Here is a 24863-nt window from a genome sequence, read left to right as displayed (position 1 = left end):
GAAGATGTGAAGGAAGAGGCAATTGGAGAGATAGGGCAAGAAGGGTTTAGAGATGTCAAGGTAATGGATAGGTAGAGAACACATAGGGATACCAACCAAAAGAAAAATGCACCAAACAGCACTTGCAGATAATAAGAGATGCTTCCTGCTTCTTTTAGAGGCTATAAGTAAGTGTTATATATTTGGACACATCCATTATTTATTTATTTGTTTGTTGCATTTGTATCCCACATTTTCCCACCTATTTGCAGGCTCAATGTGGCTTACATTATGCCGTAATGGTGATCGCCATCTCCGGATCTGAGAAATACAAAGTGATAATGCATTAAAGTTCATAAATTATAGAGTAGATTGCAAAGTGGTATTGTATTAAAATTCAAAAGTGATAGAGTAAATTATAGAGTAAGTTGCCGGTCAAGTTTAGAAAGATCATTTCCGGCATGGGAAATAAGTGGTAGTGCGTAACACATAACGTTCATTATTGACCGAGTACATGAAGCAGTCAAGTGTAGGGAGTTTGGTTTTGTTTGGTTCTGGTAGCGTTTCTTTGTCTAGTATTTAGGATGGGTCATTGTGGTATGCCTTTTTGAACAGGTTAGTTTTCAGTAATTTTCGGAAGATTGTTAAGTCGTGCATTGTTTTTATGACATTTGGTAGTGCGTTCCATAGTTGCGCGCTTATGTAGGAGAAGCTGGATGCATAAGTTAATTTATATTTGAGTCATTTGCAACTGGGGTAGTGGAGATTCAAGAATGTGCGTGCTGACCTTTTTGTGTTCCTGGTCTGTTTTCCGTCCCTTAGCCCTCACAGGGAGGGGAAACACAGATAAAAAAATAAGAAGAAAGAGAACTTAGACTCCGTTAGGCGCAGCCAGTAATTACCTTTATTAGTATCTCACAGAGCCAAAAATACAAACTTCAGTCCATGTGTTATTGTTGTTGTTGTTGTACTAGCTGTATAAACACCATTACAGTAAAAACATGTCAAAATTTTGATCTTTGATGTTCAAAGTCCTATACTTTGTAGCTTACAGTCTCATATGTGCATTTTTATGTTTCTTTTTTTTTTATTTTTCCTTTTCAGCTAGCTAAATGAATGTCAATTATTGTGTTGTCCCTGAATGTAAATGATATTAACCATCCCATTAAATGAAAAAGAAAAGATTACTTAACTCTTGGAGCAAGACCAATTCACCAGTGCACTCCATACCCCCTCCTCTGTACCCTTAAACTCATTATTTACCAATGCCCACATTACCCTAAGAAGATAATCCTCGCACATGTCAAATAACTCAATATCACACTTCTTTGGAATAACAGTAGGCTGCAGTTTAGTTTATTAAACAACCTTTTTAACATTACAACATCTTTCATAATTGATAATACTCCCCCTCCCCACCGAGCTATAGCTATCAAGTATAGGAATATCTAAACCTCCACCGCTAGTCGCCTTGTATGCTAGTCGCCTTCTTCCAGCTCCGCCTTGCCAGCAAGAGCCCTGCTGAAGGTATGGATCTCCACACCCGTTAACCGGATATTCTGACCCCCAATTAATAATCTGGCTCATCTTCCATGAGCCACCAGCCCTGTGGCTCAGGTTTTCCGCCACATGGGACCTTTGAAAGCTATCAAAGCACCCACCCCCACACAAAACCCAAGCTGCAGCCTACATCAGCTCACCTAGACCTTACCTTATTAGCAATCCTTAAATGTAATTTAGAAAAAGTCCAACCCAATGCATGGGAAGGAATACCGTCCATTCCCTTATGTTGGTGCAAAGAAGGTATAAAATGTTTGGGTCTTATATATTTCAAACATTATTAGATACTTTACAAACCAACATAAGCCATATCATAGTTCAAATTACTTACATAGAAACAAAGAACATGATGGCAGATAAAGGCCAAATGGCCCATCCAGCCTGCCCATCCTCAGTAACCACTAACTCTTCCTTTCCTAAGGGATCCCCATATGCCTGTCCCACACTTTCTTAAATTCTGACATAGTCCTCATCTCCATGACCTCCACCAGGGGGCTATCTTTCCGTAGGTGTGGTCTCCAGAATTGCACACAGTTCTCTAAATGGGGCCTCAACAGATACTTATACAAGTGCACTATCACCTCTTTTTTCCTGCTGATCATCCCTCTCCTTTATGCACCCAAGCATCTTTTTGGCTTTGAGCATCACCTTTTCTACTTGTTTGGCCATCCTAAGGTCATCAGAAACAATCACCCCCAAATCTCGCTCTTCTTTTGTATACAGAAGCACTTCACCCCCTATACTGTACCATTCCCTTGTCTTCTACTTTTACTCGTCTAAAATGGTTGCATCTCCATCTTATGGGGTGGGGTAGATTAGATTCCATTAACATGGCCATGGCGCTCTAAATTATGTATCTTCTTAGTATGCTTCCATTTCAATTCCCAAAGTGTTTAATTAAAAAAGTAGATAAAATATTATCTAACTTCTTGTGGAACAATAAACACCCATGTATATCTCTACGCAAAATAGGATTACTAAAAGAAACTGCAGGTGTTAATTTCCCTCATTATAAATTTCTATGATTATAATCAAGCCTTTTTGTTAAGAGCTGCCTCCTGGTGTTGATTCTACAACAAATGATACACCTTTATAGCTTCCTATTGAAAGCAGTAGTAACTCAAGGTGAGTTACATTCAGTTACACTGGATATTGCTCTGTCCTTGGAGGGCTCACAATCTAATTTTATACCTGAGGCAATGGAGGGTTAAGTGACTTGCAAAGATCACAAGGAGCAGCAGTGGGATTTGAACCCTCTGGATGTCAAGACAGGTGCTCTAACAACTAGGCCACTCCTCCACTCCCTGAAAAAATGGTGAATTAGTCTAAACAGGACTAATTCACCATTTCGTCACAGTTTTTATTGCATATGTTTACAGTACTTACTTATCCATTGTTTTGCATTATACTCAGTATCATAATTACTATCTGTCCAATTTGAATTATTGACTCATACTTTTTATTATTTTACATTTTTTTTTATTATTGTTTATTACAGTTTTTCATTTGTGTTTTAGTTCCATTAATCTACTTATTATATCTTTTTATTCCTGTGTCAGTTATTAATTTTATTTTCTGTATTTAGACTCCTGAGGCAGGCCGTTTGGCTGAAACACGGTCATGTCGAGTCAGTAGATTGATCAATAAATTCTGTATTCAAGAGCATTATCCAATCCTCCTTTTGAGTCACCTTCGCTGTTTCCTGTGTGACTACAAGTCTGCAAAGTTTTGTTTTACTGTGCTTACATCGACTCTTAATCATTATCCACCTGATATATTCAGGGTTATGTCTGACTTCCTTTCCCTAGACAAGTCTGTTTCTAGGTTTTACAAATTATTTTATGACAAAAACCCATCTGAAATCAGAGCTCTACAACATCTATGATCTCTTGATACTGGTACATCACTTTCCAATAAACAATGGAATATATTTTGGTCAAAAACTAATAGAGCATTAGCATCAGCCTCTATTCTCCAGTTGCTTTCTTTTTGCTTCATAAAGCTTTATGGACACCTATAAAACAAACCAGGGGTAGCGGCAATTCTTATAATTGCTTCTGCTCCTGGAAATGAGACATGGGCACATTAGAGCATTAAATTTTGACATGTCCCAACTTACAGGCATTTTGGGTGGTGTATGGTCCTGTGTTAATGATATTATTCCATTAAACACTATTTAATCCTACAAACATATTATCTTAAAATCTTCCAGTTTGTCTGATTTACATCTGTCCTTAGAAGGTATGAGGCTGTATGTTATACTGATTTTGATAGCTATTAGAACAATAATTTCTGAATGGAAGGATAATACAAAGTAACGTTTCAACACTGGTGCGATACCATATGTTTATTTTATAAGTATGAATTTTACATGGCTGAGAAAACTAAACATATATCTTACTATGAGAAAATATAGAAATCATTTAAAATTATTCTATGAGCATATTAAATTGCTATTATTACCTTGTATCAATATTAGGGGTCCTTTTACTAAGGTGCTCCAAAAAATGGCCTGCAATGTTGTAGACATGTGTATTGGATGTATGCAGCTCCATTTTTCAGCATGTCTGCAAAAAAGGCCTTTTTTGGGCCAAAAATGGATGTGCATCCATTTTGGGCCTGAGACCTTACTGCCACCCATTGACTTAGCAGTAAGGTCTCACATGTTAACTGGGTGCTAATCGTCAGCTTATGTATACGGCCGATTACTACCTGGTTACCACCTCCTCTTCAGTCTGTTCAAAATTCTGCTGCACGATTAATTTTTCGCCAAAGTCGCTGTGCCCTCTTCTGAAGTCACTTCACTGGCTCCCTATCCGTTTCCGTATACAGTTTGTTGTAGGATTGTTGTAGGAGGTGGAAGGCCTCCAAATATTTAATATACAGAATTAATTTTCTCATATTGGACAGAGAGGAATGAAGGCTTCTCTCCTTCCAAATCATGAGAAACAGAGCTTGCTGGAATAGCAATTACACTTTACCTCCCCCCTCTTGCCAAGCCAGGTGAATTGTAAATCTGAATTGCCCCCAATCTCACCCATTAAGTGTGACCGGTCTCAGGGAAATTCAGGTGACAGAATTCTTTTCCCATGCCCCTTGGAAGTAAGGCTTCTTCAATCCAGGAGAGAACTACCTTCTTTTCAACTATGTGGAGACATAGCAGGTAAACACCTTGCAGAAGAGATCAAACACTGTGTCTCTCTCTGAGAAACAAACACTGTGGAACCAAGTGGTAGTGGTTTTATGACAGGCAGCAACATGACATAAACTGGCAAGAAAGAAATCTAACACCTACCTCTATAAGGAAGCAGTAGTTAACTTTTGTCTCCTCTTTTAGAATAAGGGGAAATACTAAGATAAAAGATCATAGGTCCTGAGAAATATATCCTTGTGTGAGAAAAGCTATAAAGATGGACAAACAGACCAAATGTTTTCCTCAAAACAGATTCTATGTATTTCTTTATTGACGGGAGATCCTGACTGACTGTGGGATACTAATTGAGGAGGTGAGGGAAGCCCTCCCCTCTCTCTTGCTCTTTTGTACTGTAAGGGAAAGAAAGTTCTATATATTATGTCTTTGCCAGATAAGAAGTTGGTCAGTGTCTAGTGCACTCTGCCCCATGCCAGGGGATGGAGAGCCTGACCTGACCATTTCCATTGTCCTTTCATGTTTTTTCTCCTCTTTTCTATACTAGACTATACTTGAATATTTTCTTATTTTTTTATCCTAATCTCTGGATAATTAAATAAACCTGTGTTAACCCCAGAAAGCGCTTCCTTGGTCTCTTTTTGTCTTGGTTGCAGTCTAAAATAGTGCTACCAGTTGTCTGGTTCTTTTAAGGTACTGGTCGAGGGGATTGTATTTGTGTGAGTAGTGCCCAGCCGTGATTAGAGACTCTGGAGGCGTGGCACGAAAAGCACAAACAAGTTCAAGCTCCTCTTATTAACCTATAAGTGCATTCACTCTGCTGCCCCTCACTACCTCTCCACCCTCATCTCTCTCTACGCTCCTTCCCAGGAACTCCGTTCACTAGGCAAATCTCTCCTAATTGCACCCTTCTCTACTACTACTACTTAGCATTTCTATAGCGCTCCAAAGCGTACGCAGCGCTGCACAAACATAGAAGAAAGACAGTCCCTGCTCAAAGAGCTTACAATCTAATAGACAAAAAAAATAAAGCAAGCAAATCAATTAATGTGTAGAGGAAAGAAGAGAGGAGGGTAGGTGGAGGTGAGTGGTTACAAGTCAAAAGCAATGTTAAAGAGGTGGGCTTTCAATCTAGATTTAAAGATGGTCAAGGATGGGGCAAGACATAGGGGCTCAGGAAGTCTATTCCAGGCGTAGGGTGCAGCGAGGCAGAAGGAGCGAAGTCTGGCGTTGGCAGTAGTGGAGAAGGGAACAGATAAGAAGGATTTATCCATGGAACGGAGTGCATGGGAAGGGGTGTAGGGAAGGATGAGTGTGGAGAGATATTGGGGAGCAGCAGAGTGAGTACATTTATAGGTTAGTAGAAGAAGTTTGAACAGGATGCAAAAACAGATAGGGAGCCAGTGAAGCGACCTGACGAGAGGGGTAGTATGAGTAAAGCGACCCTGGCGGAAGATGAGACGGGCAGCAGATTTTTGAACCCACTGGAGAGGGGAGAGGTGACTAAGTGGGAGGCCAGCAAGAAGCAGATTGCAGTAGTCTAAACAAGAGGTGACAAGGGTGTGGATGAGGGTACTGATAGAGTGCTCAGAAAGAAAGGGGCGGATTTTACGGATGTTGTAAAGAAAGAAACGACAGGTCTTGGCGATCTGCTGGATATGAGTAGAGAAGGAGAGAGAGGAGTCAAAGATGACCCCAAGGTTATGAGCAGAAGAGACAGGGAGAATGAGAGAGCCATCAATAGAAATAGAAAACGGGGGAGAGGGGAGGTAGGTTTGGGGGGAAAAATGAGAAGCTCGGTTTTGGTCATGTTTAATTTCAGGTGGCGTTGAGACATCCAGACAGCAATGTCAGACAAGCACGCTGAAACTTTGGTTTGGATGCAAGGTGAGATATCAGGGGTAGAAAGGTAGATTTGGGAGTCATCAGCATAGAGATGGTAGAAAAAGCCATGGGATGAGATTAATGAACCAAGGGAAGAAGTGTAGATAGAAAAGAGGAGGAGACCAAGAACATCCTCCATTGTTAACTCCAGACTCTGCACCTTATGCCTGGAATAGACTTCTTGAGCCATTACGTCAAGCTCCATCCCTGGCCGCCTTCAAATCCGGGCTAAAGGCTTACCTGTTTGATGCTGCTTTTAATTCCTAACTTGTCACCTGCTCGTAACCTTATCTTGTCTTCCTCTCTTCAATAGTCCCTCTTCCCTATGTGTCCTATCTGTCTGTCCTACCCTTATCCCTTATTTGTCCTGTCTGTCTGTCCTGACTTAGATTGTAAACTCTTTTGAGCAGGGACTGTCTTTTCTTCATATTCAATTGTGAAGTGCTGCGTACGACTGGTAGCGCTGTAGAAATGATTTGTAGTAGTAGTAGTAGTTAGCGCCACGTGCCGAAAATTTTCTGGGGCACATAGTGGGTGTGCACAAAAAATTAAATTACCACCCGGGCTATGCGGTAGCTGGGCAGTAGTTCCTAATTGGCACATGTTGGGAAAGCATAGGTGCCTACGCAGCTTAGTAAAAGGGCCCCTTATTTTCCATGACATAGTACTGCTGTGGTTTTACAATCTTTTATTTTTGATGCATTTTGTTTTTTCTTTTGTATAACATGCATATTCTTTCAATAAAAACTATTTGAACTTTAAAAAAAGACCTCTAATGGATTTAGTGTGTGCTAACAAATTAGTGTGCATTAAGTGCCATGCAGCCCATAGGATTACAATGGGCTGCACGGCATTTAGCGCACACTAAACCCCGGATTTGATATATCACACCAAGTGTTCTGCTCTGAAATCCAAGTGTATTCTATAACAATGTGCGTAACTTAATTGGCTTAACAAGCTAATCAGCATTGATAACAGCACTTAACAAGCACTACTTGACAATAATTTTAATTTACGCACACAACTCACTAAGTGCATTCTATAATGCAGAGCTGCTAAATTCCAATGCATGCAGCCAAAATGGGGCTCTGTTATAGGCAGGGAAATGAGCATTTCATGGGCGTTCAGAATTTATGCACACTGTTATAGAATATGCTCCTCTGCACCTAAATCTATGTGCCAGTATTTACGTCACATTTTTCTTGGTGTAAATGGATGCACATAGTTCTAAGCGCTGAGATATCAACTAAGTGTATTCTACATACTCCAGGCAGTGCTTATAGAATATGCTGAGTCAGAAAATTGTTCTGCGTGGATATTTCAGGCGCCATATATAGAATCTGGCTCTAAATCTGTTACCGTGTCTTAGTAAAAGGACCCAATAGTGTTAAATAATGATACTTTGCTATCTGTAGCAACTTCTTTATAGATGTATCACCCACCCAGATTGCTAGTTTCCTTAGATAAATGTTTTCCGGATGTGCATTCATTCAGCCAAATTAGTCTTGAGGAATATTGAGATTCTATTTATCATGATGCAGGCCGTCTACTTTAGACCACACTATCCCCTGAATTGCATGGTACAGCTACACAATCTCTTATCCAAAATCCTTGGGACTATCCCCACCTCTTTAATTCCCTTACCTCTTAGTTCTGTCTGTTTGCCTGTCCTATTTAGATTGTGAGCTCTTTGAGCAGGGTCTGTCTTTTCATGTATGGTGTACAGCACTGTGTATGCCTTGTAGCACTATAGAAGTGGTAAGTAGTAGTAGTAGTAGATACGTTTCAGAACTTAGAATTTTTCAGATTTCAGAAGGGTCAGGAGCTTAATGAAGGTACTACACAGCGTATCAGTATTTCTTTTTTCATTTTTATTTATCAGATATCAATTACAAACCAAGAAATACTCTTGTACAACAAAGTCAATAAAAAAAAAGAATAAAACACAACATCAGTATTAATTGGTAGAAATTGTTTATTACACTGTTTATATTAAGTTGGGAAAAGATAGACCATAAAATTACCAGTGTACTTTTTTATTTCATTCAGTAAAACTTCAAACATAAAAGATAAACAGGATCAAACTATGCTAAACATACATAAAAGTGCATTGTGCCTTGATTGAGGATCCTGGAAAAGAGAGTACTTCAATGTCATCATTGTTGTCATGGTGACTGTCATCTTCAGGTTGGTCGGCCATATGATGATGGGGCAGGAGCAGGGCAGGAGCAGTTCTCAAGTTCAGCCTTTTAAAAACTTCTTCCAGTGTCATCTGTCTAATTAATATAGATTTCTGTCTAAGCATTCTCTCTTTACTTGACAAAAGTGTCGCAGTCTCATGATGGTTGTTAAATGCATGTTGTGTTCCATGTCAGCAATTAACTGATCACCTACTTAGGATTCAGCTTTACAAAATGATTAGAGGTGCTAAAACCGTGAAAATTACCTCTCCATGGACACAGTCAAAGAGTTTGCTTAATATTGGGGGTGCTCAAGCATCTACAGGACTGTTTCCTATGATCACATATTTTCACCTTATCATCTATGGGGATTTTTCCACCTGTGTTCACAGTGTCATCACTACCAGTATCCTCATGCTTATCTTTATTTAAAACCATCTCAGCAATTTCTCCATCACTCATTTGCTTATTTCCGATCTGAAGAAGAAAGGTTACCTTCAAAAGCTAATCAAAAAATGTATTGTCAGTCCAATAAAAAAGGTATCATCTTATTTTCTTTTCTACGTTTTGATTTATGTCTAATTTATTTCCTTTAAAAGTGGACTAAGACGGCTACCACAGCAAGTCAATCACTCAAGGAATGCACAATAGATGCATCATTGTCAATGTTCAGTACTTTATCGACGTCAACTGCCTGTAATGTATTTATACTTTAGGCTGATAGATGTCTGGTGTATGCAATGAGGTTTGCAATCATCATCTTCTCATTAGAGAAGTCTTCATCTGCAGGTTCATTTTCATCAAACATCATTGTAGGCCAAAAATTTGAGTCAAGCTTTTTTTAAATGATTTAATAACATCTTTCCAAGCATTAACAAGTGCACATATGGCATCCTTAAGACTAAACTCTTTCAGGAAGTCTTGGACTCTTATGCCTCTGTTGTCTGCATCAAGCATGCAATTCAGAATTTTAAAAAAAGTCTTTCTACTTGGTCTTCATGGAACATGAAATTATTTGGTCACAAGACTTGTACTAAATATGCCACATGGGAGTGGGGGAGTAAATGTCAAAAAACATTATTTTTCACATGTTTAGGAGAGGGGTATGCAGAGTAGTCATCTAGAACCAATAAAATATTACAGTTTTCTTCCAGTCCAATTTCCCTACAGTGGTTCATGCTGCTGGTAGAAAGTGGTTATTGAACCAATCAGTAATATTTTCTGGTTACCCTTGTTCTCTTTTTAGCATAATAACGCATAGGTAGATAGTGTACACCTTTAAAACATCTCCGATGCTGGCTTTTTCCAATCACTGCCAACTTTAGCTATTGTCCGCCCGCAGCATTGGCACACAACAAGGATAGTTATCCTGTCCTTAGCATCCTGGAAACCTGTTGGTGCTGGTTCATCAGCTGTTACTAATGTGCCAGTAGAGAGTTGTTTCTCATCAGCACTTTAAATTTGTTCTGGACTAAGATTTTTATCAGCTATTATCTTGGCAAATTTGTAAATGTAACTTTCAACTGCTTCATAATCAACAGAAGCTTGACGCTCCTTAAATTTCCTCAACCAGACTACTGAATATTCACACTTGCTGTGTTTAGCGATGTCCTGCTCCTGCAGCCTGACAGGTTGCCCATAATCCCTCCATTAGTGCTGCGCACTTATCTCCAGCTGCCAGGGTTGCAGGATGTGATGCAGCTCCTTGGCAGATTGGCTGGCTCTGCTCTGTAAGGCTGCAGTCAGTCTGCAGGGAAAGCCTCCCTAGAACTATGCCTTCTCTGCCCGGCCTGATGTAGTTTCACACTGTCTGGCACACACAGGCCCGCAGCATCAGAGATCACCTGGTGCATGCATGTGTGGCCATCCATGTGCAGCTGAGTGAATTTTCCAGAGATTTCCAGATTCAGCTAAGAGGTGATAGTACAACTCGCCCACTGCCTGCCACGGTAACATTAGTCACTGCAACTAACTAGTAGTCAGCTAGCTCTCAGTCTGAGTCTTCACGTATCTGCTCTGCACGCTGCAACAGTACCAGGTCAGGTGTATTATTTCTTGTGTAACCCGGGTCTCACCAGGTACTAGCTCTGGATCCAGGTGGTTCATAAATATGCACTTTATCATTCAGGCCTTTCTTACCACACTCGAATTTCCAGTCAGCTCCCAGTCGAGTCGGGAGTGGGTTTTCAGGTCCGGAATAGCGATCCTGGTCTTGGGAGGATTTAACACTATCAGCGATCAGCTCTCCTCGCAGCCCTTCGCTCAAAGAGCACAGAGCAGTCCATAGCTTGTACAAAACAAACTTGAATGCTTTATTTTAACTCTTGTAACCAGCAACTCCAGTCGATCAAATCCTTCCTTCTCTCTTCTGGTGTTCCTCAGGGGGGGGGGGGGGGGGGGGGGGGGGGGGGGGGGGGGACCCTATCTCTTTAACTTCCAGGTTTATATACAGGGATAGTAGGGAAATATACAAATTATGCACAGTTATGTATAGATTCCCTGCCCAGATTAGGCTTAGAAAGTGCTGATGTAACTAGATGCTCTCTTTTCCATATAGAACACCTTCAACGGGCTCACACTCTCCTGGTCTCCTGGAGTGATCTCCCTCCTGGATCCACTGTGTACCTGGCAGAGGACCCCCCCCCCCCCCTTCCCGCTGCAACCCCACATACCTGGGCTGGAAGGGGTCCCTACGCCCCGCCAGCAGAAGCATTCCTGCAGTGATATTTACCGCTGCATTGCCTACCCTGATTTCCTGCTCCAGTGCACATGCTTTTAATTAAGTTAAAAATCAGCATGCGCACAGGGGAGGGGGAAGCAGGGCAGGCAGGGCAGGCAGCGCAGCAGTGAATATCACTGCAAGAATGTTTCTTCTGATGGGGCTTGGGGAACCCTGCCAGCCAAACCAGCAGACTTTAGGGGCCTGAACTCAAATTGGGTGGCCCAGGCTCCCAAGTTCTCCCCCTGTGGCTTCGCCGCTGGTACCTAGAGATAGGCTGTCCCTAGCCCCAGTCCCCTAGGTCTTGAGTTCTCTTCCTTTTTCCTTTCCACCAGAATTTGGCTGGGGTTACCAACCAACTCAAGACCCAAACCCCAAGACTAAAACTCCAAACTCAACTCTCCCCTCTAAAAGAGCATACACCAACTTTTATTTTTTCATAACTCCACCTGCACTGTCATTCTTCAGTACAGGGCACTTTTTCCCAGCAACTTAATTCAAAATCTCTCCTATGGGTTGGGCCTCCTCCCAGTCACTCACCCTAATGACTCACAACAGGGATTCTGCTTCTCAGTAATCCCCAATTTATTAAGGGATTATGTCTGCTACAGCAAGCTAAGCAATCAGCCCACCTCTGAGCCAAGAGAGAGCTGACTGGATATTTGCAGGAACCAGGCTTTTCTGACCTCTTTAGGGTTGCAGAGGAGGTGGGGAAAGGGGAGGGAAAGCAGTGGACTTGTCACCTTGTTCCGTCAGATAGGGTTTCCCATTCTCAGTCCCAGCATTTCTTGCTGGTTTCCCACATGGAAGCCTATCATGGAGGTGATTAAAAGAGAAAACATTTACAAATGTAAAATTAATCTACGTTTTAAAATGCTATGCATATAGCTAGTAAAAATGTAATAGAGGCAATCATTTCAAAATGTTAAAAACATAAAACTCCTTCCCTCCTCCACACTCTCAGAAGGTATTCATTTAAATTTGAAATTTCATTTATTAAGTTTCTGTTCCATTGTTCCCACAGAGATCTAGACAGATTACTAGTTGATGCTTGTAAACATACTAGATTCTGTGGTCCAACTTGTTAAAGAGCTATACTTTTTTACTTTTACTTATTTTGGGGGGATAAGACTTTCTACTTTTACTTCTCTGCTGAAGCCAGTACTTTTACTTTTTACTTAAGTACTTCTAAAAAGTAACGACCCCCATCTCTGCTAATAATACCTGCTGGCACCATGCAGTTCCAGTTTCAGAAGGAACCAAAGCCAGTACAGGCTCACTGATTTCTCTTGCCAGTTGAGGAAAAGGTTGCAAGAGAACCCCCAGACAGCTCTAAATAATACATAGAGGGCATGCTGGGCTGGGGAAATGAGGTTGCAAGGATGTTGGGTTCAAGATTCAAGGCATGGCCCAATGTGCCCTTAGTTAACATCTCTAGTAGGGCCCTGGTTCCCCTAACTCTGGAAGGCAGGGGCAAAGTTCCATAGGTGTTCCAATCCAACAGCACCCACTGAGTCCCCCAGCTTCCATACTTTCTTCAGCCTTCTAGAAGTTGCAGGAAATTAAAGCCTGCCACAAAACTGATGTGCTGTTTGTTTCATAATTGTGCAAGGCTGAGACTTATCCTTAGATTAACTTTTTTAAAAAGTGCAGAGGAGGGTACTTGTACAATTGCCAAAATTTCAAACCGAAGTGCAAGAGTTCAACAGAATGAAAATTGGCCTAGGAATGCTAGACTTTGGAATTCATTCAATGCAGCTTGTGTTCCATCTGAATGCAAACAGAAGAGCTTACATACTGAAGGTGGATAACAGAAATCTGTCAGTCTGATGTTGTATAAATATCACATGAAGGAGAGAAGAAAGAACTTGCAGACGAAGTGAAACAGAGGCTTCTACTCTAAGCATTTCTATCCACCCACTACAAGGTAAAAATTTCATGATGAACAATTTTCGGATACCTGAGGGTTTGCAAGTTTCTATTGCTGTAATCTTGAAGAACACTCTGATTGATGTCCTTGTCAGTCTATACTGTTGGGAGTTTATTGTTCCAGTTAGCTAGTACTTGAAGTGGCTTTGCTTTCGTGTCTGCACGGTGAGATATATAATTTATTCATCTATGTTGTATCACCGTAGCATGAGTGAGTATGTGTTCTTTAAGGAGCTGGAGAATTTGCTTATAAGTGGAGTTAGAGGACCATCACAAGAAGAAAGTGACAGGGTTACCCTGCCTGATTCCTTGGTTTTCTCTCAAGGGGGGGGGGGGGGGGGGAACTGTGCAAATAATTTGGGTTTTCCTGGATGTTGCTCCGTCAATCCAAGAGAAATTCTGAATATTTCTTATTACGGACTAGAAGGCTCGTGAACTTGTGCTACTATTTAACTTCTATATCCTTGTAAAAGCTTTGTTAAAAGTAACCATCTCTGGGAAAAGGTGACTAAAGTCCAGGGCTTTTTTTGAGGGGGTACTTGGGGATACTGAGTACCGGCACCTTTTTCACTGTCTGTTAAAATTGACCCATGGTCCCCACGTTTTAATGAAAGAGATCAACCTCTACATAACAATTCTGCCTTGTCATAGATTCTGTGACTGGTTGCAGAGGGCCTGGCTATTGTGGGGTGGGTCCCTCAGTAATTACCCCACCCCTGAAGGATGGCCAGGCATTTGAGTACCGGCACCTTTTTTGCTAGAAAAAACGCACTGCTAAAGTCACCAGAAACAAAAAATGATGTTTTGATGAATTCTGTTAGAGCAAACAATTTGTAATACAACAGTCCAAATCCCATTCTTTTATTTGAAAAACCATGTAACTTTTGCAGGCTGCTTATGGATCAGTGACATGAAAAATCGGCCGGTCTCAACATTTTGAACCTGCTACTTTAATCACCTTTTCAGAGAGGTGGTCACAAATATGCAAATAATTAATGGTGCTATCTGATTACAGCCAAGGCAGTCCAGGGCTGGAGTCATGGTGGACCTTTGTTATCAGAACAACCACCAACAGGTCAGGGTAAGAAAAAATCCCATGTGTAGTCCAAATCAGGTACAAAAGAGTAGGGGTGGACCAAGAAATCTCTCCAGCTGATGGTATGTTAAAGTAACTTTATTCAGCACCAAATGTGTACAAGACCTAACACAGGGCCGTATTTTGGCGGATCTACTGAAAATCACAGAATGCAGGTGTGGAATGAGAGAATAATGTCTGGTAACAATGTCGCTGCACCACTGATATTCACTGCTTGCACCTGGATAACTAATTGGGCAAGTATAACTGCATAAAAAGCAGTCCTAACTATGCACGGTTAGTTATGCGGGTCCCAGCACTAAATATTGATGGCACCTGGACACTGTTCCCTCTAAACCGAGCAGGAGTCCCCCACCTACACTACTGCCAGTGGGGGGGGGGGGGTGCTGTTTCATTATCTTTATGGAACTTGGTTTAAGCACCTATGTCTATGCCATGAACTTTCTACTCCATAACCCAAAATCCATACACAAAGAAGGATACCACTGGGGAAAGGCACGAGGAGAAGTGGCCTAGTGGTTAGGGTGGTGAATTTGGTCCTGAGGAACTGAGTTCAATTCCCACTTCAGGCACAGGCAGCTCCTTGTGACTCTGGGCAAGTCACTTAACTCTCCATTGCCCACCACATTGAGCCTGCCATGAGTGGGAAAGCGCGGGGTATAAATGTAACAAAAAAATAGTGAGGAACAGGCAAGCTCTGCAGGACTTCAGGGAATCTGCCTGTCCATGGTGATTGAAAATACAATATTCAAGTCGTACCCCCTACTGGTAGCAATGCAGTTGGAGGACTCTCGATCACCTTAGCGGGTGACTCTGTATGGCTTTTCTTATGTATAGGCAAGCAATTACTCTTTATGTAGTTGGGCAGACTACTTCCTGTGCCTCTCTGGGACACTTACTTATGAACTAGTTCTTCTCCTCTTCTTCTTCTCCTTAGTGAAGGTCCAAGGCTGGTGCCTCAGATGTCTCACTTGTTTTTTTTGAAACACATTCACAACATACAATCCAAACCAGAGTCTTTATGGAACTTGGTTTAAGCACCTATGTCTATGCCATGAACTTTCTACTCCATAACCCAAAATCCATACACAAAGAAGGATACCACTGGGGAAAGGCACGAGGAGAAAGCAACTTTTTGTATCCCCAAGACACATTTAGAAAAACATTCAATCTTCTCTTTACTGTGTGCTTTGGATGCATTATGGTCTGGACTTATAAAGAGGTTACAGTACGTGAGATGCATATCTATGACCCACCAGATTCTCAAGGAAAGTTATCAGACATTTTGAAGTTTGAATCTTTGAGAGGCTCTAGCTGTGTTTCTGCTGCTTTTTCTCATTCTTCACTACTGGAACTTTTTTTTTAATCAGTCCTCCCCTAGATCTTTCCAGTCAGAATGATCCTGGTTTCTATTTACCACTTCCTCATATTGGTTCTTGCCTAAGTCCTATATCAGGAACTTATTTACATTTTCTATTTCTTCACTCTCTCCATTTTTTCCCTTCCTTCTGTACATCTATTTCTGATTTTGATCCTTCTGTTTCATCTTTTCACGCCACTTTTTTTTAATCTACCTTTATACCTGCCTGTACCTACATTTCATTCCTCCTCTCCCTGCCCTTCCCTACCCAGCCCCAGTCTCCTTCTGTACTGCTATGGATTTACAGCCTGTCCCACTGACACAGACTACTCAATAATTACTGTGGATTCTTTTGGATTCATATTAGGTAAATGAGACCTTTATTAGAGGTACTAAAATCTACAATGATTAAGATATTTATTTATTATGTCTGATCTTCAAGGCCCTCAAAAGAAATGGCCCCGAGTATCTGAAGAATAGGATGATCCTCCACACACTGCCAAGGACACTAAGGTCCTCCCAAGGACTTTCACTAACTATACCCTTTCCAAAAGACATTACACGATGTGATACCCACAAGCGAGCCTTCTCCGGAGTAGCCACCACACTCTGGAATGCATTGCCTGAAAGGCTCCACTTAACACAAGACTACCTCTACTTCAGAAAGCAGGTGAAAGCTTGGCTCTTCAATGAAGCCTTTAATGGAAGAAGTAACTAACTTGTTAGTCTCACTCACACACAAAAGGACTGACTTGGGCTGCACATACTGCAGCGGGACATGTTTATCCACTCCTACCCTAACTGAGATAATATTTAACCATCTCTCTGACCTCACGCGCAACTTTCTTCAAATCAATCACCTTACTTTCTAATTCTTCCTACTTTCTTACTCATCTATATGTTACAACTTTGCCTTACCCCTCACTACCAATTATAATGTTCTAGTACATATTGTGTTGTCATTGCAAGTAGTATACCATGCCATACTTTGTATTGTTGTTCGAATATTTTTACTGCTCTAATTGCCTACTGCTCATGTTTGATCTATTCTTACTCTACACCGCCTTGAGTGAATTCCTTCAAAAAGGTGGTAAATAAATCCTAATAAATAAAACAAATATTATATTTGTATATACAATGATTAAATCATTTAACTAAAAGAAAGCTATGTGATAATAATGGGTGACTTCAATTATCCAAATATAGACTGGGTAAATGTAACATCGGGACACGCTAGAGAGGTACAATTCCTTGATGAAATCAAGGACAGCTTTATGGAGCAGCTGGTGCAGGAGCCGACGAGAGAAGGAAAAATTCTAGACTTGGTCCTTAGTGGAGCGCATGATCTGGTGAGGGACATTATGGTACTGGGGCCGCTTGATAACAGTGATCGCAATATGATCAGTTTTGATATCGACCTTGAAGTAACTGTACACAGAAAGTCAAATACGTTAGCGTTTAACTTTAAAAAAGGAGACTATGATAAAATGAGAAGAACGGTAAAAAAATAACTTAGGGGGGCAACTGAGAGAGTAAAAACTGTACAACAGGCGTAGACACTGTTCAAAAATACCATCCTGGAGGCCCAGGCCATACATATTCCGCGAATTAGAAAAGAAAGACGGAAGTCCAAAAGACAGCCGGCCTGGTTGAAAAGTGAGGTGAAGAAAGCTATTAGGTCTAAAAGAAGCACCTTCAGAAAATGGAAGAAGGAACCGTCTGAAAATAACAAGCAGCAGCATAAGGAGTGTCAAAGCAAATGCAAGGCGCAGATAAAGAAGGCCAAGAAGGATTACGAAAAAAAGATAGCATTAGAGGCAAAAAAACATAGTAAAAAATTTTTCGGTATATTAAAAGCAGGAAACCAGCAAAAGAATCTGTTGGGCTGTTGGATGACCGAGGGGTAAAAGGGGCGATCAAGGAAGACAAAGACGTAGCAGAGAGACTGAATGAATTCTTTGCTTCAGTCTTCACCGAGGAAGATTTGGGTGGGATACCAGTGTCGGAAATGGTATTTCAAGCGGACGAGTCGGAGAAACTTACTGGCTTCATGGTAAACCTGGAGGACCTAATGGGGCAGTTCAGCAAACTGAAGAGTAGCAAATCTCCTGGACCGGATGGTATTCATCCTAGAGTACTGATAGAACTGAAAAATGAGCTTGCGGAGCTACTGCTAGCGATATGCAACTTATCCTTAAAATTGAGCGTGGTACCGGAAGATTGGAGGGTGGCCAATGTAACGCCGATTTTTTAAAAAGGCTCTAGGGGAGATCCGGGAAATTATAGACCGGTGAGTCTGACGTCGGTGCCGGGGAAAATGGTAGAGGCTATTATTAAAAACAAAATTACAGAGCACATCCGAGGACAAGAATTACTGAGACCGAGTCAGCACGGCTTTTGTGTGAGGAAATTTTGCCTGACCAATTTACTTCAATTCTTTGAAGGAGTAAACAAACATGTGGACAAAGGGGAACCGGTTGATATTGTGTATCTGGATTTTCAAAAGGCGTTTGACAAGGTACCTCATGAAAGGCTACAGAGGAAATTGGAGGGTCATGGGATAGGAGGAAATGTCCTATTGTGGATTAAAAACTGGTTGAAGGATAGGAAACAGAGAGTGGGGTTAAATGGGCAGTATTCACAATGGAGAAGGGTAGTTAGTGGGGTTCCTCAGGGGTCTGTGCTAGGACCGCTGCTTTTTAATATATTTATAAATGATTTAGAGATGGGAGTAACTAGCGAGGTAATTAAATTTGCTGATGACACAAAGTTATTCAAAGTTGTTAAATCGCAACAGGATTGTGAAAAATTACAAGAGTACCTTACGAGACTGGGAGACTGGGCGGCTAAGTGGCAGATTACGTTTAATGTGAGCAAGTGCAAGGTGATGCATGTGGGAAAAAGAACCCGAATTATAGCTATGTCATGCAAGGTTCCACGTTAGGACTTACGGACCAAGAAAGGGATCTGGGTGTCGTCGATAATACACTGAAACCTTCTGCTCAGTGTGCTGCTGCGGCTAGGAAAGCGAATAGAATGTTGGGTATTATTAGGAAAGGTATGGAAAACAGGTGTGAGGATGTTATAATGCCATTGTATTGCTCCATGGTGCGACCGCACCTTGAGTATTGTGTTGAATTCTGGTCGCCGCATCTCAAGAAAGATATAGTAGAATTGGAAAAGGTGCAGCGAAGGGCGACTAAAATGATAGTGGGGATGGGATGACTTCCCTATGAAGAAAGATTAAGGAGGTTAGGGCTATTCAGCTTGGAGAAGAGACGGCTGAGGGGAGACATGATAGAGGTATATAAAATAATGAGTGGAGTGGAACAGGTGGATGTGAAGCATCTGTTCACGCTTTCCAAAAATACTAGGACTAGGAGGCATGCGATGAAACTACAGTGTAGTAAATTTGAAACAAATCGGAGAAAATTTTTCTTCACCCAACGTGTAATTAAACTCTGGAATTCGTTGCCGGAGAAAGTGGTGAAGGCGGTTAGCTTAGCAGAGTTTAAAACTGGGTTGGACGGTTTCCTAAAGGACAAGTCCATAAACCGCTACTAAATGGACTTGGGAAAAATCCACAATTCCGGGAATAACATGTATAGAATGTTTGTACGTTGGAAGCTTGCCAGGTGCCCTTGGCCTGGATTGGCCGCTGTCGTGGACAGGATGCTGGGCTCGATGGACCCTTGGTCTTTTCCCAGTGTGGCATTACTTATGTACTTATGTAAGACAGATATATACATATCTCATCAGCCAGGAGGCCCATTGCAGCGAAAGCCCGAAGTCTCCTTATGACCAGGAACAAGTCTTTTCTGCACGATGCTTTGCTGCATCGCCTTCAAAATCTGCACCCTGGTTCACAAAATCATCTATGGAGAAGCCCCGAGTTACATGACAGACTTGATCAACTTACCAATTAGAAATACATACAAATCAACATGATCTTATCTAAAGCTGCACTGCTCAAGCTGCAAAGGACTTAAACAGAAAACAGCTTACGCATCTAGTTTTTCCTACATAAGCACACAACTGTGGAACACATTACCAAAAGCCTTGAAAACGACGTACGACCACCTAAACTTCCAGAAATCACTAAAAACCAACCTATTTAAAAAGGCATACCCTACCGATCCAACTTAAATGCCTAATTTCTGCAATACAACCAAACTAAAGCACGTAATGGACATAATACAACTCTTCCGTTCTCCAATTCCCTAATGTGGCTGTGCCACATGAACTTGATCTTACCACAACATCACCCTGTATTTATTCACACCGGAGCCTGCAAAGGCCTCTGCGGTACGATGTAAGCCACATTGAGCCTACAAATAGGTGGGAAATTGTGGGATACAAATGTAACAAATAAATAAAATAAATAAACAAGCCCCCCCTTTTTATTAAGCTAAAGCTTATTTTCAAAGACAAGGAAAATTACAGAATGTTTGAGAATAGGTAAACAGGCCATACTGTGGGAATGTGGTCACATGTTTCCAAGTCCAGGTGGCCAGTCTGAACTTCAAAAACAAGCGCCATCCTCCTCTTCACATACCAAATTAATTAGAGCTGTGTCTTATCTTCTGCATTCCAACTTATTTTCACACAATCAAAGTTAAATAATCGTTTTTAAACAGAAATACTTCTAATCAACATTACAGACCCCGAGTGCACTTGTTAGTCAAGGCAGATAGAGTCGAAAAGCAATCTCCAAAATCCTTTTATTACATTCGGTCCTTTGCTTTTCAATTCTATCTAATAATTCCTTACACAATAATTCCATACAGTCTAAGAATTAGGTTCCAATGTAAATAATGGTTGCATATACATATCAAACTATAAATTATCAAATAACCGTTCAACATTTAATAACCAATTAAATCTTTATCAATTATCAAGATATAAAAAAAACTAAACATAAACATAATACACTGTCATCCTATCACATCTACATACTCTCATTCATACCCACATACACAACCTAAAATCATTACACATAATCAGTGGAGGAGTTAATGCTTATACAATAACTACTGTATGAAAATCTGCAGCACGGGATGATTTAGTGGTGAACACGCAGAATGAGCTCATTTTAGAGTTGATGCACCAAGTTATGACTGTCTATATCTGCTCAGAAAAGGAGTGTACACGTTGAGCAAGAGACTGTCTACAAGATTATGAAAAGAAATGCTGCAGATTTTCATACAGTAGTTAGTATATAAGCTTTAACTCCTCCACTGATTATGTGTAATGATTTTAGGTTGTGTATGTGGGTATGAATGAGAGTGTGTAGATGTGATAGGATGACAGTATATTATGTTGGTTATTAAATGTTGAATGGTTGTTTGTGTAGCTGGGTCGCCCATCCAGGACCCAGCCAGGCTTCACCTTGCTTAGCTGCCTCTTCCTCCACACAACTGTTGCCTTCACTCCACAGCAATCTGGCTCCTCTGAGCCTTGGCTCCAGGCCCTCTGAACTCCCAGGACTTCCTCCTCCCTCCGTTCCTTTCACAGAGGCACATTCAAAGCCCAATGTTTATAAGTAAGAGCTTTTATTTTCTTGCTTCAAATCAACAAAACACCCTTCACTCCAGGTTGTTTAGGCTAGCAGCCCAGAGCACAATTCAGGTTCAACACAGTCAAATTCAGGTTCAAAAACAGTCCATATAACTTCAAACTCAGGTTCAAAAACAGTCCATATAACTTCACTTCACTTTAGCTCAGATTACTTCACTTAGGGAACAGTACATTATCAGAGGGAAAAAAATCAAATAGCTTGGTAGGTTGCAGCCCAGACCTTTTTAATATGAAACAGTTTACACAGTCTTTCTTGCACCTTCTTACAGCACGGTTACACAGCTTTATTCCCACCTGGTTCAGGCTGGGGTTTCAATTGTGCCCAGCTCTCTTTCTCTCCCACAGGCTGCACCTGTTTCCTCTTTAGTAGAGATTTCCCCCAGTGCCTCAGCCTCTCTCCTCCGGTCTTCCACCAGTCTCTCCAGGGTACAGCTAGCCACCCTCTTATAGCAGCTTTTTGAGTTTGAGCCAGGGCTCCAATCTCCATCTGTTCCTCCCCTAGTCCTTCAGTAATCTCCATTTTATCCTCCTCTTCAACTTCCCCCACCCCCAATCTCTCCAGCTGGCCCTCATCACCTTCCTCAGAGACCATTTCCCAATCTTCTATCTCCTCCCCTAACTCTTGCACAGTCGGGTGGGGAAGAGAAGGATTCTGGGACTGGTAGTTCCTCCCCTTCTTCCTTAACCCAGCCAACCTCTCTGCCTCCGGTAGCCCAGCTTTCTGAATGTGGGTGTTGTGCACATGAAATCTGCCCTGTTGGGATTCCCCGGCTCCCTGTACCCCCTTTCTTCGTGTCTTCCCGGATCCCCTTTCACCTGCACTCTCACATTTGATAATTTATATATATATATATATATATATATAGAGAGAGAGAGAGAGAGAGAGAGAGAGAGAGAGAGAGAGAGAGAGAGAGAGAGAGAGAGAGAGAGAGAGAGAGAGAACAATCTAAAGTGCCGGGATGAAGAAAGGGGAGTGACTGTTCCTTTAAAAGTCAGCATCTTTCCTCATTCTGCCCTGCTAAGCGAGCAGTTCGCCCTCTGGTGGCCAAACCACCGGTGAAATCTCTAGTTCAGGGGAAAAACGACTCTCCCCCAGAAGCCATTGCAGGGTCAGTTGGACTCCCAGGAGGGGGAGGGGGAAGTGAATGATTGGGAGATGAGTTCTGAGCCAGAAAATGAGATACAGCTGGGGGAAATGAGGGAGGAGGAAGAGATGGAATGCAATAAAGAGGAAGTGGGGGAAATAGGGGAGGTGGAGTGTATGGAAGTGGTTGGTTTGGCTCAAACTCGAGGAGAAAAGGTAAAAGCTTTCGTGGCCTCTGTACTGCCAAGACTGTGGATGTTGGGGGAGGCTAAAGTGAGTCAGTGGAGAGGAGGCTGGTGGAAACAACTAACCCGGAAACTGTCTGCTTATAAAAGAGAGTGCTGTGGGGTTAGCAGAGTCAGCAACTGTCATGTGGAAAATAGGACTGAACTTTGTTGGAAATAATGACTGTTAATGATAAGCTGAACTATCTGTGCTGGAGGAGGGATTGAACTATGTGACAATAATGACGGTTAATGATAAGCTGAACTATTCATGATGGAGGAACTGATGCAAGTCACAGCTAATACTGTGTTTAAACAGCTTGAACAATAAAGCCTTGGATTTTTCTAAGAACTTTGAGTGTGTTAAAGTCTCTGGAAGCGGGTGGAGAAAGAAACTAAGGACTATACTGACCCTGACCAACAGAGGGAGAGACTGAGTGAGAGGAAGCTGGTCTGATCCAGGAGGTGTACAGGAGAGCTCAGCTCATGAAAATCAGCTGAAGCTAAGCAGGGACAGCCTCGGTCCCATCTGGAAGGGTGACCCAGTTACTATATATATATATATATATATATATATATATATATATATATATTGAACACTAATTTCAATAAACATACTAAAATTAGTAGGAAGTATAATCCAAGGGCAAATGGTAATAATGCTGCCCACTAATAACTAACCAAAATTCAGTATTACAAATAATACACACTGTAAACTACACAATTTGCCCATAACAAAAGACGTCAGTGCACAAGGCAGTATTTGAAATTATCAGGTTGTGGAAGGAACCCACCAGTGAAATTCACCTCCACAAGTGTTCAGAGTTAGTCATCTTGAGCCTTGTTCCTTTTTATAAGGGCAAATAAATATTACAACGGACAAGTGGTAAATTATGCTATATTAATTTCTACTTGTAAACTGAGTATAATCAAAAAACCCTTTATCATATTGCAAATTAATAAGCTAATTAATGTCAGTTCTAATACATTTTGTTTTATCTAAAGTTTCAGCATCAATAGCCTTTGTTATCTCTACACTTGTACTAAAAGCTCCTAACAATGTATCATACCAAGTTCATTTTACTCTACAATTAAGGCAATTAAGGGTACTACAGTTTTAACACAGGTCTTCATAGGTGTAGCATTCACACAAGAAGAATATAAACGTGCTAATAACACATTGGTGGTGTAAATGTCAGCAATGTCCACATTTTGGGGTCAACAATGCTGTATTGCCTGTCTGACTTGTGTAAGTCATATTAAACTCATTCGTATGTTGTTGACAGTTGCCACAGGATACATCTAGTTAGCTGAACATGTGTAATTATCTTGTTGTCAGATTTCACTATGATTCCTCCATCTCCCAATCAGCTTGCCCTGACTCTCGGCTGTGAGTCATAAATGTCCACCGGGGGTAATAACCATACCCAAAGACACTGTAAGAAGAAGGATTACACTGATTCTTACAAAGATCTATGAATAAAGCATATAAACAGATCAGTTATTCTCTAACATAACACTTATTTGCTGGGACATAAGTCCATTCTTCTTGCCCAAGATCGGAGGATCAGGACTTAAGGCATATTGCTGTACTAATTAGCCTTCAAAAATGGGAGCCATTATCAATTATCAATTCTAAAGTTTAATAGTGTTGCCTGCAAGTATGTGCAATTACATATCTAGAATAATTATCTACTGCTGTGCACACATATTTACATCCTTGCAAATTGGGTAAAGGTCTTTATAATCCATCTACCAAATTTGTTCAGGTAATTTTCCCCTTTTTAATTACCCCTTAGACATGTGGGGAACAGATCGCCTAGTCTGGTATTAACAGACCAGACATTCAACAATAACAGTTTTAATAACATCCATAATTAAACTACTACCACAATCTGTTGCCCACCTGTAAGTGGCCTTTCTTCCCAGGTGTTCACATTTTTGATGCGCCCATTTCGCCAAACCTGAGCAATTATCTGGCTCTTCCACAGTTTTCCACCTCGAGGGGTGTGATTTTACTTTATTCATCAGCCACTGTGCTGTAGAGACGTTCTAGAGTATCACCCTTGCAATGAGCATCTATATAAAAAACAATAACATTACTATTTTACACAATATCTTGC

The 24863-nt window shown here is 41.2% G+C and overlaps 1 protein-coding gene across 1 annotated transcript in view; it reads left to right on the top strand.

Moving 5' to 3' along the window:
• Positions 1-13232: 13232 nt before the first annotated feature.
• The window catches only part of LOC115481127 (cytochrome P450 2F2-like), a 107962-nt gene continuing 96331 nt past the window's right edge, over positions 13233-24863 (top strand). The window contains exon 1 of the mRNA XM_030220158.1: positions 13233-13397. The gene's annotated coding sequence lies outside the window, so the exon portion shown is untranslated. The remainder of the gene's footprint in view (positions 13398-24863) is intronic.

Source organism: Microcaecilia unicolor, chromosome 11, assembly GCF_901765095.1.
Source record: "Microcaecilia unicolor chromosome 11, aMicUni1.1, whole genome shotgun sequence".
Lineage (NCBI taxonomy): Eukaryota > Metazoa > Chordata > Amphibia > Gymnophiona > Siphonopidae > Microcaecilia > Microcaecilia unicolor.
This window is presented reverse-complemented; position numbering and strand designations above follow the sequence as displayed.